General features: G+C 37.0%; 1 long non-coding RNA gene across 2 annotated transcripts; it reads left to right on the forward strand.

The window, feature by feature from the left end:
* The first annotated feature begins 4359 nt into the window (after nt 1-4359).
* LOC103158736 lies at nt 4360-8131 on the forward strand. Of its 2 annotated transcripts, none has more exons than XR_003481490.2 (2): nt 4360-4438; nt 7633-8131. It is a non-coding gene; the product is annotated as an uncharacterized LOC103158736 (long non-coding RNA). The 2 variants fall into 2 exon arrangements; XR_003481491.2 differs by having other exon boundaries at nt 7741-8131.
* Nucleotides 8132-14227: the final 6096 nt, after the last annotated feature.

A 14227-nucleotide genomic window follows, 5' to 3' on the forward strand; every position in this document is an offset into this window, starting at 1 on the left:
GTTTCAGCAGATGGCTGAATTTCCACCCACTGTACACAAACTAAGGTAAGAACACTCCACCCTGACTGACTCCTTAGAACGCAATAGGTACCAATGGCCACGGTCAACATTAAACAATACCCCCTTGATAGATACGGGGCATTTACTGCTCCAGAAAAAGAATATACAACATTCAATGTCACAAATTACATTCATCACCCAGTGGTAAAGTAACATCAAACTGATTCAAATGTTTAACAGTTTAACAGTACTGTGTGCTAGGATTTATTATTGACTAAATATCTAATGTCCCAAATTGGATCAGTGTAGGAGTGTGAAGGATGGTAGTGGTTGCTATGTTTGTTGTGTTTTATATGGAAATTTGATTTGAACCTGCAGGAATGAAGGAAGAAGCCAGAACAGAGAAAGCTGCCCTTAGAAAGGTGGTCATAGGTCTTCATAAGCTAGGGACAGTTACAGTTAATACTGCTCTCCTGGCATCATTAATACTGACTAGTTCTACTCTCTACCCCATTCTTATCCAATAGAAAGACATTGGATTAATGATGAAAATATCTATCCAGGCTATCCAATTTGACAGCTACTAACTCTTCAACAGTGACTGAGGGCAATAACTCATTATTATTTAACTTAAGTTTAACTTTAACTAACCACATATACCTAGTGATTGCTGTTTAGAATGAGACCCTAAATTGTAATGGCTTAAATAATACATCATATAGTCATCATAAGGGTAGATAGATGCATTCTGTAGACAGAAAACCTAATGAAAAGAGAAAGAGAGGAAGCAACCAGAGGAAGGAGAAGTCTGAAAGAAGCAGTGACAAGAAGACTAAGTAACCAAACTTGGAAAACTTCATGGAGAATATGTGAGTACTTACTGTATGCAAAACCAGGAAAATATGTTGCATTTTTCTGAAAATGGAAATCAGCTTTGGAGTCACAAATTACTGCCTTTATTTATTAAGAGATATCTAACACTTAAAACAAACATCCCCAGCTGTGGAAGCAGGACCACAGGCTCTTGCAGAGTTTGCCATTTCATGCATGTTTTATCGTTGCTTCCCCTCTCCAGTTCAAGTACCCAGTCACCTCACTTGCTGCTCCCTGTGTTTGAGGCTAATTAGCATGCCACTGGTAAGGGAGGAAAGTGACCTTTTCTTTAATTTCCCCTCTTCTATTCAACAAGGGCCTGTGAAGTACTATGCAATTAATAGTAGCGTAGTGAGAACTAAAGGTTTCATTTGATGGTTTAAGAATGGATTCATTTCACAAAGAGGAAATGAGTTACACTCTGTTAGCAGTTAGTATGCACTCCACACCCATGACTAATTGAGCCATTTTCTGTGTTTTACATGAATGACAGAACAAGAGATTGTTTAATTTTTTTTCTTTTTTGAATTGTGTTTGAATGTAGCTTTTCATCAAGTCATAATTATGAGTGACACAGAGACAGAATACATTACTTAAGCACTTATTGGCACTGTATGTGACCTGTTTATATTTGCTCCTATTTAAGGACAAATAAAATTGCTCTGTTTCAGATATGAAAAGCTATTTTTAAGTGTTTCTAGGGACTGAGACTTCTCTATTTTGACGAACATTTATTTCTTTTCAGCTAAATACTCCCATAAATTTAAGCTAGCATGTTTTCTGCTTCTATGAACATCCTATGAGAATTAATGTTATAACTTTATTATTCCCTTTAGAAAATATTATTTTGCAGCAGAGGGGGAAAAAAACCTCTTTGTGTTTGTGTTTTTCTCTTCTCTGAACGTCTACACAGGCTGACAAAATAGTGTTGCTTTCAGTGTCTCTTGTAAAAAAAAAAAAAAAAGTAAAATACAAATACTGGACCCAAAAACCACACAGCTGGTCTTTTCAATTTTCTTAACTACTGAATTGGATTAACTGCATGATCCGAGTCAATTGATTGTGCAGAAATCAATGGCTGAGAAGGCCAGATCGTCTCTCCTGGTTGGCCTGTTTCCTAAGCCTCTGAGCATGTGATATTCACTCTGTGCACCATCAACTTTTAAAATAAATTACTTTCTAAGTGCTCAAGTTATAAACTTTGATGAATGGTATTTGTCTCAGTAATATTCAGTAAATGAGTAACAAATACAATTTTGAAGTTTGCATTCAAAATAGCATTTATTCTGATTAGGCTTATTATAACCTGTCTGGATAATCAAGTTATAAATGGAGAAAATAAAATCTGCCTAATTTCTGTACTAGCTATCAATCTTATAGTGTGTTTTTAGAATTTCCCCACACATGAAAGACAAACTGACAATCTCTCTCTCTCTCTCTCTCTCTCTCTCTCTCTCTCTCTCTCTCTCTCTCTCTCTCTCTCTGAGTGTGTGTGTGTATATGTAATGCCTCCCCAAAATATTTCCTCATACAAATCCCTAGATTTTGTGACTAACATTGGGAGATAAAATATGTATGTGGAATTGCATCCCTGAACACTTGCCCTTTATCCTAGGTTACCTGTTATATCCAGAGTTCTTAAAGTATATGACAGATGCAGAAAAGGAAGCAAGAATTATGTTAAGGGAGAAAGAATCCTTATTTCATCATAACTGAAGAAAGAGGGTCACAAGCCAAGCAGTGGAGCTGACTCCTACAGTCTAGAAAAGGCAGGAAAATGAATTCTTCTCTGGCAGTTCCAGAAAGGAAGACAGCAGTAGTGACACTCAGATTGTAGTCTTGTGTGATGGTGTTGGACTTCCAACTTACAGATCCCTAAGAAAATAGATGTTTACTATGTAAAGGCACTCTAACTGTGATAAGATCTACTGACTCCTAAAGTTAATATGGGGTATGCATGCATATTTACATATATGGAAACAGTATCTTTTTGAATACATACGGACATCCACACACATGTATATCCAACAATTCAAGTGTAGACTGTAGTCTGTATGCTACCAGGCTCATTCTTTTAAGACTATTATAAGACATTTTATAATTGTTACATAAAATGAGAAAATTATTACCACCTAATTAAAATTACTTTTCAAATGGTAAAGTGTTGAGTGTGACATGAAGACCCTTTGTACCAGCTGAATCAAAGCACAGTCATTTGGGTAGGAAAACAGAAATCATCACTAGCTGGTCTTTTGGCTTATATGAAGGACTCCATGTAAAATACCAGGACTGAACAACATTCAAGGAGCACATCTTCCACTCCCTCCTGGTAGTCATTTTGACCACTTGGAAAGAGTGGCTGACTGACCTGCTTGAAAAAATGAGAAGAGACATAATCATATTGTCCACATTATCCGGAGACAAACAAAAACAGTGTAATGTGAACTGTTTCTTTTTCTCTTCTGAGCCTCCTTCTTCCTTGCAGAGAGCACATTGGGTCAAGCAATTCCTTAAATGTTTGGAAACCTGACATGAGTCTTCTGTGCTTACTCACAGCAGTTTTTCTAAGAGATCATCTGACTGAGGGAAGTCCATTCTGTCTAGGAATGTCCTGTCCATTAAAAAAAAAAAATTGCCACCTGATGGGGAATGTACTTCTGTGTATGTTCATCTTATTGATTGTTGAATAAAGTACTGTTTGGCCAATGAGGCAGCAAGTTAGGTGGGACTAGGAGTCAAGGAGGATTCTGGGAAATGTAGTAAAGAAGTGATGATCCAGGCAGGAAATGACATAGCAGGGAGACTCATACATAAAGAAGGGAAGAAGGAAGTGGACCCCTTCTCTCTTCCTCCAGAGTCACCATGTGATCCCAGGATGCCAATGGAAGGCGTCCAATAAGATAAGTCTTATAAAATATATAGATTTATGATAATTAAGACTGAGCTAACAGATAAGAATCCTAGTCATTCGCCAAGCAGCATTTGTACCTAATAGAATCCTCTGTGTATCATTTAGGGCCCTAACACAGCGGGCCGAACTCAGGCAGCCGGCAGAAAGCACCCATGTGGTGGTAGGGCTCAGGCCACTTTCGGTGAAAAGATTTGTCGTAACAACCACCTTTTCATTTTGTAAAGAATATCCTGTGGAATTCTAAGTTTTATTAGACATTCAAACATTTGTGGAGTTTTAGTAAAAAGAATTTTTACTAAAAAGTATTTATTGGTTTGATGTTTGGTGTGTGTGTGTGTGTGTGTGTGTGTGTGTGTGTGTGTGTGTGTGTGCATGTGTTTGTGTATGTGTGTATACCTGTGTGTGTGTGGCATGTGGCACTTGTACCACTGCATGTGCAGATGCCAAAATGTGAATGTGAGGCTCAGAGGACACTGTGCAGGAGTTGCTCCCTTTCATCTCCTGAGTTCTGGGGATAGAACCCAGATCATCAGGTTTGACAGCAAGCATCTGCTTATAACCCCTTATTCTGACTCTTACACATCAATAGCTCTGGAAGCCATCTGAAATGTAATTTGCTACACCACTTGGACATTCTGATTCCATTGGTATCAGGTAAGCTCTAATTATTTTTTGAAAACATCTCCAAGAGTTTTAGGGTGGATCAACTCTAAATGACTGGTATTAATTAGCTAGCTATTGAAAGTCTGGAAAGAATAAATCACATAACATGATATGGTTCACAAGTCAGCATTAGTCTTCCACTGGGGGAGAATTTAACAGCTGTCCTTTGCAATATTTGTGATTTTTCTAGAAAATATTACTGTAGAACAACCTTGAAGGGTCAAGTCATGTATTAGAATCATTGGCTGACAAAAAGCTGTTATAGCTCAACACTATCTCTTCCTTGGAGGAGGTGACAGACAATGGCTAATTGTACTCCAAATCAGAAATTACCACACTGTGTTGCTTTGAATGAGAGTAGTCCCCATAGTCTCATATTATAAATACTTGGTGCCCAGTCAGTAGAGCTGTTTGGGGAAATAATTAGAAGGTGTGGCCTTGGAGGAAGAGTGTCAGTGTGGGTGGGCTTAGAGATTTTAAAAGCCCACACCACTCCAGTTAGCTCTTTCTGGGTCATTCTCTGCATCTTGACTGTGGATTAAATGTGAGCTTTCAGCTACTACTCCAACATCATGCCCGCCTGCATTCTGCCATGTTGCCTGGCATGATGGTCATGGACTCACCCCTGAAACTGTAAACTGCAATAACAATAACCTCCGTCTTGAATAGGCTGCCTTGGTCATGATGCTTTGTCATAGCAATAGAAAAATAACTAAAACACATATCTTATTTCTATTTGTGGAATACAAATGAGAAAATCCAAATTTTTAACACTTCAGCACAATTGAAGCACTAGGTAAACATATTTTAGCATAACCCTTCTATTCTTTTCTGTGTCCTTTTGTCTACCACCCATTCATCCCTTTCTGTTTCAGACTTTTTCTTATACCCTAATTTCCTTCTGCTGAGATTCTGGAGGAAAATGAGAAAACTTGGCAGATAAGATAAATGACTCATTAGTCAGCTTTTCATCAATGTAACAAAATGCTTAAGGTAATTAACTTATAAAGAGAAGAAGCTTGCTGGACATGATAGTGCATTTATATAATTCCAATGCTATATATAAAACAATAGAAGGAGGTAATGAATTCATCATGGCTAGATGGAGTATACAAGCATTGGAGAAGTAAGAAGGATAAAAAATATTGCAAATATAGTATTCATATATAAAATTCTAAAAATAATAAATTAATCTTCCAGTGAGTTGAATAACACTGATTTATTTTCCTTCTTCCTTTCATAATATGTTAGTAATGTTACTAATATTCTCTAATATAAAGCAAATGTTGAATTCTTAGAATAAGGCCAACTTTTTCATTAAAAGTTATTACTAGTTTTTGGTTCATGCTTGGCACTGGATTTTGTTAGCTGGCCTGTGACTCTTAGGAGAACCTTTATCACCCTATGTGATATAATTCCATTTAACTTACATGCATTTATATGTCTGTGTTATATAATATATATAATATTTATAATATATATTTGTGTATATATATATATAGCTTATAAAATACTGTTTCCCTGTTATATGTTCCATTGATTATGTGCAGTAAATAGGATAGCTACTTCTAATTTTACTAAAAATATTAAAATCCAACTTTTCATAAGAAAGTGCCACATTCAGCAGTTCATATGTATTTTCCTCTGCGATTTGTCTTTGCTTAAATGTGGGTAGATATATGGGGTAGGGGAGACAGACCCAGACAGACTGAGATGTTCTCCAAAGATCTCTGCTCTATAGGCATTCTGCTAGGTTTTTCAAAGCACTATGCTCTGCTGAAGGCACCAAAGGAATCAAATAATCTTTCTAAAGTGCATGTTTCATCTATTGCTGATCCAGTCTTAGTGTACAATGAAACCATAGAGAACAAAGTGACCAAGGTCAAATTCTTAGTCTGAAAATAGCTAATATTTTGGTGGTTTGGGGGGGGTTTTCTTCACAACATGCTATAGAATGAAATTAAAAATTGAAGAGAACTGCTTTGAGACATTTATAAGAAGAAATCCTAATTTTAGCAGTTCTGAGCATGCAAACAGCTCAGCAATGTAATGTAGTTATTTGAGTTTCTATGTTAATGGAACCACCAATTGCCATGGTGCTGTGATCTGTAAAACCAGGGAAACCATCTTCCCATACTGAACCAGCCCTTCCAACTAGACAAGGCTTGAGACACCACCTGAAACCCAAATCCTTCAGAAGCGATTATTCAAGTTTTTTCAATTAGTTATTAATATCTTTGTGAAAATATGACTGTTCCCGGTGAAAATATAAATATTCCCTCTTCATTGAGTGATTAGTAGAAAAAAATATGTTTTTAAATTTCATATTTACAAAATCATGAAAATAAAATTTTGTTATTCAGACATTAAATGAACATGTTCTTGTCTATACATGGACCTCAAAAACTTAAAACATAGGAGCCAGAGAACATGATTGGCAGTCATACAGTTTGTCTAACCATTGCTAGGCCATGCTACTTCAGCTGACACATTTACTATATAAGCATAATAATAATTATTATGTTATTACAATATATTGTGTATATATAAGAACTTGTCAATTAAAATTATAACTAGACATTCCCATTTATTCAAAGGAGATTTAGTTTACTATTGCTAATGCCCAATCATCTGAGACTTTATCACAGATTTCAAAGGCTAAATCTTTAGTGATTTAATATGCTGCTGTGCCTTGAGCAATGAGTGAGACATGCCTGATTTGCTTCAAAGTTAAGTGTGAGTTTCTGTGAGACTATTTAGCAGGCTGTGGCTTATTGTGTAAAATGTCAGGGTTTTTAAGTCTGATGAGAAGTCAGTCCCTTAGGATCAATTAATTTAAAATTTATTAAGCAGAGAAGAAATCTATCACTAAGGGGTATTTTCGAAAAGCACAAAGTGTATCCAGGAAGGCTGACTCATACTCATCTTGGTTATGCCCTCATAGAAACTCAAGAGCTCTAAACTATGCAATGCTTCATGGCTCCTGTAGGTATCTCTGCTAGCTTAGTACGTCACAACTATTCATTGCCTGTGTTCTGATTAGCTTGACCCTAATGTACTTCTATTTTGGGGCATCCACTATCATATTAAGAACCATGATATGGGGGTTAAAAAAATCACTATCATTTTTCCTTATTTTATTAAAGAGGTCTCTCATCGTTTTCCTATATATTTCCCCTATCCAGAAACGAAAATATTTATGTCACTTTCAGTGGAGTTTGTCTTTCATCTCTCAGTGGCATTTCAGGTCACTAAGTGCTATCCAATTTATTTGTATTCCGGTGCCACTCCAGTGAAGCATGCCTCTCTGTCAGCTGAGTGTAAGATGCAGGTGCTCAGCACTTGGAAGCCATGCCATGAACAAATCGACGGTATCAGCAGCAGCCAGCCATCCTGTAGACAATTTCCAAGTAACGACTGGAGAAGAGTTCTCAAAATTTTTTAGCAGTCCTAACTTCAGTTTTCCCTGGAAAATCTGAGATCACTTTCTTGGACTTTGTTAAACTGTCATATTTTATTCCAACTCTCCTTAATCCTATTGAATATCTATTTGGTATTTTATTTCCATAAGTAGTTCCTTTATCACACTGAAAATAGAGTCTGGTATAATTATGATTCTTATAAACAATTATCTTTAATCATATTGATGATGAATTTCAATAAAATGTTATTTCTGAAATTTCTTATGATTGAATATTTTATTTTTAATATAAATTTTAGAAGTTATTATTAAAATCAAACTTTAGTTATGACTTAACTCATGTGTCTAAATGACTACTGCTTTAGTTTTATGATGCCTGGAATCTGCAGAATAACTCATTATTACAACATACCTAGGATAACATAGCATGACATAATAACCTATTGCCTATTTCACTTTTTACTCATTTATTCATTACTTACTCATTCATCTTTAAGGTAGTCAAAAGTGTAGGTATTATGTGACTGATAAATCATACTTTAAAATGTCCTTTCCTGTTAGTGAGAGGGGAACTTCAAAAGTATTGCTTTCCCAGCTGCCCCCATCATGTGGAGAACTCTAGATCATTAGACTCATCTATGATTTGTTCAGTGGAATGCACGGCAGATGCCAGAGTGTCAGGCCCAAGTTCTTGCTGTAATAGCCTTGGCACACTTCCATTGCTATTGAGGCTGGTGACTTCTGGACAATGAGAGACTTGAGGCAGTCGCAGTTCATTTTCCCTGTGTCTTCAACATGTCCCTCTGTTCCCACCTCAAGAAAGCTCACCCTCCGTTTCTCCCATGAGTTTCACCAAATCATGGCATATCAAGTTGAAATAAATTTCAGCATGTCCCTATGTATTAAGGGTGGGCAAGGTGACCCAGTACAGCCTGAGCTTTGGGGAATTTTATATTTCAACAATAAAAGAAAGGGACCAGATTAAGTGGCCACCATACTTGTGGGAAAGAGGAAAGGTGTGAGGCTTTGAAGGAAGAGCTAGAAGGATTGCAAAGAAATACATTCAAAAGTTAGACTTACCTGAATTGATAGAAAAATCCCCCCCAGATTCATGACACATTGATAAATACCCATTGTCACTATTACCATCTTTCAAATGTGGCTAGCACTGGATAGCACTAGCATGCCAAGAAGTAGATTCAATAGTCTTGTTAAATTAGACTTGGCATGGTTCAAAGACTTCCAGAAGGTTAGGAAAAAAGAGAGGAGAGAAAACACATACAAACATAATAGTACTTTCTATATAGTTCCAGGAAGATGATGTGGACCACGATGCTTCCACTTCAATGAAAAAATGTCAGAATAGAAAATTATATTCTAATGGAAGAGAAGAAAAACAGTAACTGAGAAATTGAGGAAGGGCTTATAGAAAGATAATAGCAAAATCTGAAGAGTCCTGTGATTGCCTGTGGCTAAGGGGAGGAGACAGTAGAGACCATAACTCTGGAGTGTGAAAGCTGATGTGATCAATGTGGGATGCATGGAACAGCTCCCTCTGGAGCTCAAGGGAAGAATGGGTATGATCTTTGGAGGCTGTGGAGAAGGCAATTCCAAGGCTTCACGGATTATCTGTGAAGAAGTTAATATGACCAATTTGAAAGGACAGTAAGATTCAGAAAGAAAATATTGACCTAGATAATATGGAAATTAAAAGAAAACTTAAAGGGAAAAATTCTCCAGCTTTTATCAAATCTCTGGAGAATCTGCAAAGCCTTAGATGCAAGTTGATATTGATGTTAGTCTGTGTACAACCAAAAGGCGGGTGTAGAGGCACACGTGGTTAGATTCCTTTGAGTGAAGAAAGAGCACGAAGAAACATTGGAAGCCACTCTGACATGTTGGTAAGGCAGGCTGTACTCAATCTAAGATCCTACAATGACTCAGGCATAATGCTTATGCTTACTAGGAAATTTGAAAATGCAAGGCCTATTCTTCACTTCAGTTCACCATAGTGGAATTTCAGTTCACCACAGTGAAAATGCCCTTCAGATTGGTTTTTCTATATGTAAAATGTTAAATATTTAACTCACTTATATGAGTTCTACTTAAATGCTAAACTCAGCTATTCTGTGTTACAAATTTTATCATTATAGCTCCTTTAGTGATTTGCAATTATAACCCACATAAAACATGATTTCCTCTGTTAATAAGGCACTGTTCTATTTACTTTTCTCAAGCTAAGCTAAATGTCACACATAGGTCAACAAAATAAATCTATAAATCTCAATAGACACAAATGCTTATTTTATTAATGCCAACTCCAACTTCAAATTAAAATCGTATGGGATTGACATTGTGTACATATTTCAGATAAAATAATTTTGCATTTTAATATCAAATACATAAGGAGAGTAATTAAAGCATTCGCTGCCCTTTTCTCCTGGTTTTATATGCAAGGATTTGGAAGATAATGATTAAAATGAATTTGCTCAACACAAACACAGACATCATAAAAATATGAAGATAGATAGACAGATGGGAAGTGAATAGATAAACAGATGGTCACATTATTTTGAAAAATAAGTAAAAACTTGCTTGTCATTCAAATAAACACTCAAAAGCATTTTTTAACTTTGACTTTGGATCAGAGATAACAGTGCAAGCTCTGAATCTTTCAACCCTTCAAAAATCACAAATACAAACTCCAAGATTTTGTACTTCAGACCTTCAGGAACAAAGAGTGAAAAGAAGAAGCCAAAATATTGAATCAATACTATGGGCGCACAGGCACACAGACAACAGGAAAATGGTGAGGGGATACACCAAGTGTTGTCTCAGTACTGTGGGCATACGAGTGTACAGACAACAGGAAAGTGTGGAGGGATACACGAAGAAAAACATGTGCAGCTTGATTAGGTTCAGAGGACATTCAGCAGAAGCAACACTGGAGTTTAACAGTGGCTCTGTTAAAACTATACAGGTATGTTAGACCAATAATCATATAGGTCCCCTTCAATCTGGGAATATTTTACTTTCTGAAACTCATCAGGACTAGTTCATATACTATGCTAGAGCTAAGGCATAGGTAGAACAAATATATATATATATATATATATATATATGTACATATATATGAATATCCTATGAAATATGACATAAACATATAACAAAGAAAGAAAACCCTGAAGCAAAAGAAATGAATCTAATGTATATTAACAGCAAAAATGACCAAGGCTTGCTGACCTAATACTAGATTTATGAACAGATTTTCAAGTAAATGAAAGCATAATATAGATAAGACTGCCCTTGATGAGGATACACTGTCATGCTTGTGTACTTTATTTCTAGATAATAGAGATCCCTAATAACTTTGGCAATGACTAACTGAAAGGATTCTGGCATTATGCTGGCCTGCCCTGTTACCTGGCAAAATGTACTCAGGCAGTACTCTGGTCAGCCCAGGGTTCCATGAGTACTAGTCTGCAGGTGTAAAGGACCCCTTTAAAACACAGACCCCCGCCCAATTATGCTCCCTTACTCTCTCACTCTCTTACCTTCTTCTTCTTCTTCTTCTTCTTCTTCTTCTTCTTCTTCTTCTTCTTCTTCTTCTTCTTCTTCTTCTTCCTCTCTCCTCTCTCTCTCTCTCTCTCTCTCTCTCTCTCTCTCTCTCTCTCTCTCTCTCTCTCTCTCTCTCTCTCTCTCTCTCTCTCTCTCTCCCTCCTTTAAACTGGTTAATGTGTCTCTCCTGCTCGTGTTCCATCTAGCATGCTTTGTCTTTATTTAAACAAAAGAACAACACTAACAAACTCATAATTTGACTAGGAGTAGCAATTCTGAGCCTATGATTCACAATCGCAGGCCTATGAATCCGGGCACAAAGAGAAACCACATGGACCAATGGCAGGTATTGTATGGCTACACGCATGGTCCTGCCAGAATTCTGTAGAATCTGAGATGCAGTGGATGTGTAGTGCATTGGAACAAGATACAAAACTTCTATTTAATTGTAGTTTATGTTGTTCTTTTGCTGCAGTGGCAAGCTATGAAACACGAACCACAAAACTCAACACACCCACGTGGAGTTTATTGGAGGAAGGGAACAAGGTGGGAGGGAGGGGATTAGATATTGGCAAGCCAGGAACAGAGAGAAGGTGTGAGGGGCGCTTGCGTAAAAGGGAAGCTAGCACATGCGTACTGAGTCCTTACACAGCCCCTTAATGTGTGCCATAGCCATGACATGGCCACAAAGGTATGCGTGTCTGCCCATTGTTAGAGGGCGGGGTCAGAATGATGCTGAGGTTCCAACAGCTTAAGTATTATTTTATTGTTTATCCAGGGTAAGAAATATTGACAAATGATGTATTTGTAAGGTATGAAATGAAATACCTAAGAAATCTACTAATAGCTATGAGACCATATGACAGAAAGATATTATAGCCCAAGAGAAAATCAAATGCAGTGTTTATAGCAATAAAATAGGAATCTTAGTAGTCTTCCAAGTTACCAGACATTAAAATACTTACCTATTGAATCTCCCTAGGAGAGGAAAATAGAATAGATTTTGTGAGTAGTTGGTCTTAATAATATAAACTCAGAGACCGATATTTTGATTAAAGCTGAAGATCAGAGAAGCAAAGCAGCCAGCCACTAGCTCTTACCTCTATCTCAGACAGAAATAGGCAATCCTGTCTTCACGAACCCTCAGACTACAATCTCCAACAAACCTCAGACTGCACTGAGCTCCTGTCCCCTCCTGCCTTTTATTCCTCTCTAGTGCTAGCACTAAAGACCTGGGATCCCAAGTGCTGAGACTACCTTTGTGTGATCTCTGTTTCTCCTTTAGATTGGATCAATGTTGTAGCTCAGGGTGGCCTTGAATTAACGAAACAGTCTGCCTCTGTCTCCCAAGTGTTGGGTTTAAGGGTGTATGCCACTACTTCATGGCCTCTGTAACTAATTAGTATAGCTGGCTTTGCACTCTGATCTTCAAGAAGCTTTATTTGTTAGATCATAAAGAAAACATCACCACGCAGAAAGCGTTTTAACTTTCTACATTTTTTTTTGTTTTTTCGAGACAGGGTTTCTCTGTGTAGCTTTGGAGCCTATCCTGGCACTCGCTCTGGAGACCAGGCTGGCCTGGAACTCACAGAGATCAGCCTGCCTCTGCCTCCCAAGTGCTGGGATTAAAGGCTTGCGCCACCAACGCCCAGCATGTAACACATCTTTACATAGTTAAAATAATATCCAGAACAGAAAGATCTCAACTATAAACTTCTAAATGCTATAAATATTAGTGGGTTAAAATAGTGAAAAGCTTGTATGGCTACTGAGAAGAATTCATGGATGATACAAGTAATAGAGGTAGTAAAACTGCCATTGTATATTAAGTGATCAGGAATTTTGGCAATTATTGTTTACATATGGTGATCTGCCATGGATATTCTTTGCACTACACACACTGTTTATGGGTGGGAACAGTTTGCTACATATTTAAGTAGAAGTTTGATTTCATTTCAAAAATACTTTCCTTTAAAAAACTGTTAAAATACCAAGAATTACAGAGATAATAATACAACTTGTTTGCGTTTTTTCCTTCAAGGAATTTTTTAAGAAATATTAAAGTTGCAAAAACAACTTGTGCACTGACATGTTCTTCTCTCCCACTCTAGAGCTAACTGCACCATCTCCATTCACGTTCTTCAACAATACAGCATCTTATCAGATGAGATTGGGTGTATAGGAGAGATGGCTCAGAGGTTAAGAGCACTGGTTGCTCTTCCAGATAACCCGAGTTCAATTCCAAGCAACGACATGGTGGTTCACAACCATTTGTAATGAGATCCAGTGCCCTCTTCTGGCATGTAGGCACATTGTATAATATATATAATGATAAGTCTTAAAAGTAATCAATACAGAATCTTAAAAATGCTTTTCCATCATGCCATCATAAAGTACGCATTGTTCTACAGCTTTTTAAAAACATAAGTCCAGGCATCGATAACCTTGGTATACAAGCCACACAAAAACACAACTAAGAAAGAGAAGTACATAACAATATCCCTCTTGAACATTGATTCAAAAATACTCAATAAAATACTGGCAAATAGAATCCAAGAACACATCAGAGAAATCATCCACCATGATCAAGTAAGCTTCATGCCAGGGATGCAAGGACGTTTCAATATAAAAAAAAATCAATGTAATGCAACTTATAAACAGACTGAGAAAGAAAAATCACATGATCATCTTACTAGATGTTGAAAAAGCCTTTGACAATATCCAACACCCCTGCATGATAAAGAGAGATAAGGGATACATACATAACCATAATAAAAGCAATATATAGCAAGCCAACAGCC

Source organism: Cricetulus griseus, chromosome 2 (assembly GCF_003668045.3).
Source record: "Cricetulus griseus strain 17A/GY chromosome 2, alternate assembly CriGri-PICRH-1.0, whole genome shotgun sequence".
Taxonomy (NCBI): Eukaryota; Metazoa; Chordata; class Mammalia; order Rodentia; family Cricetidae; genus Cricetulus; species Cricetulus griseus.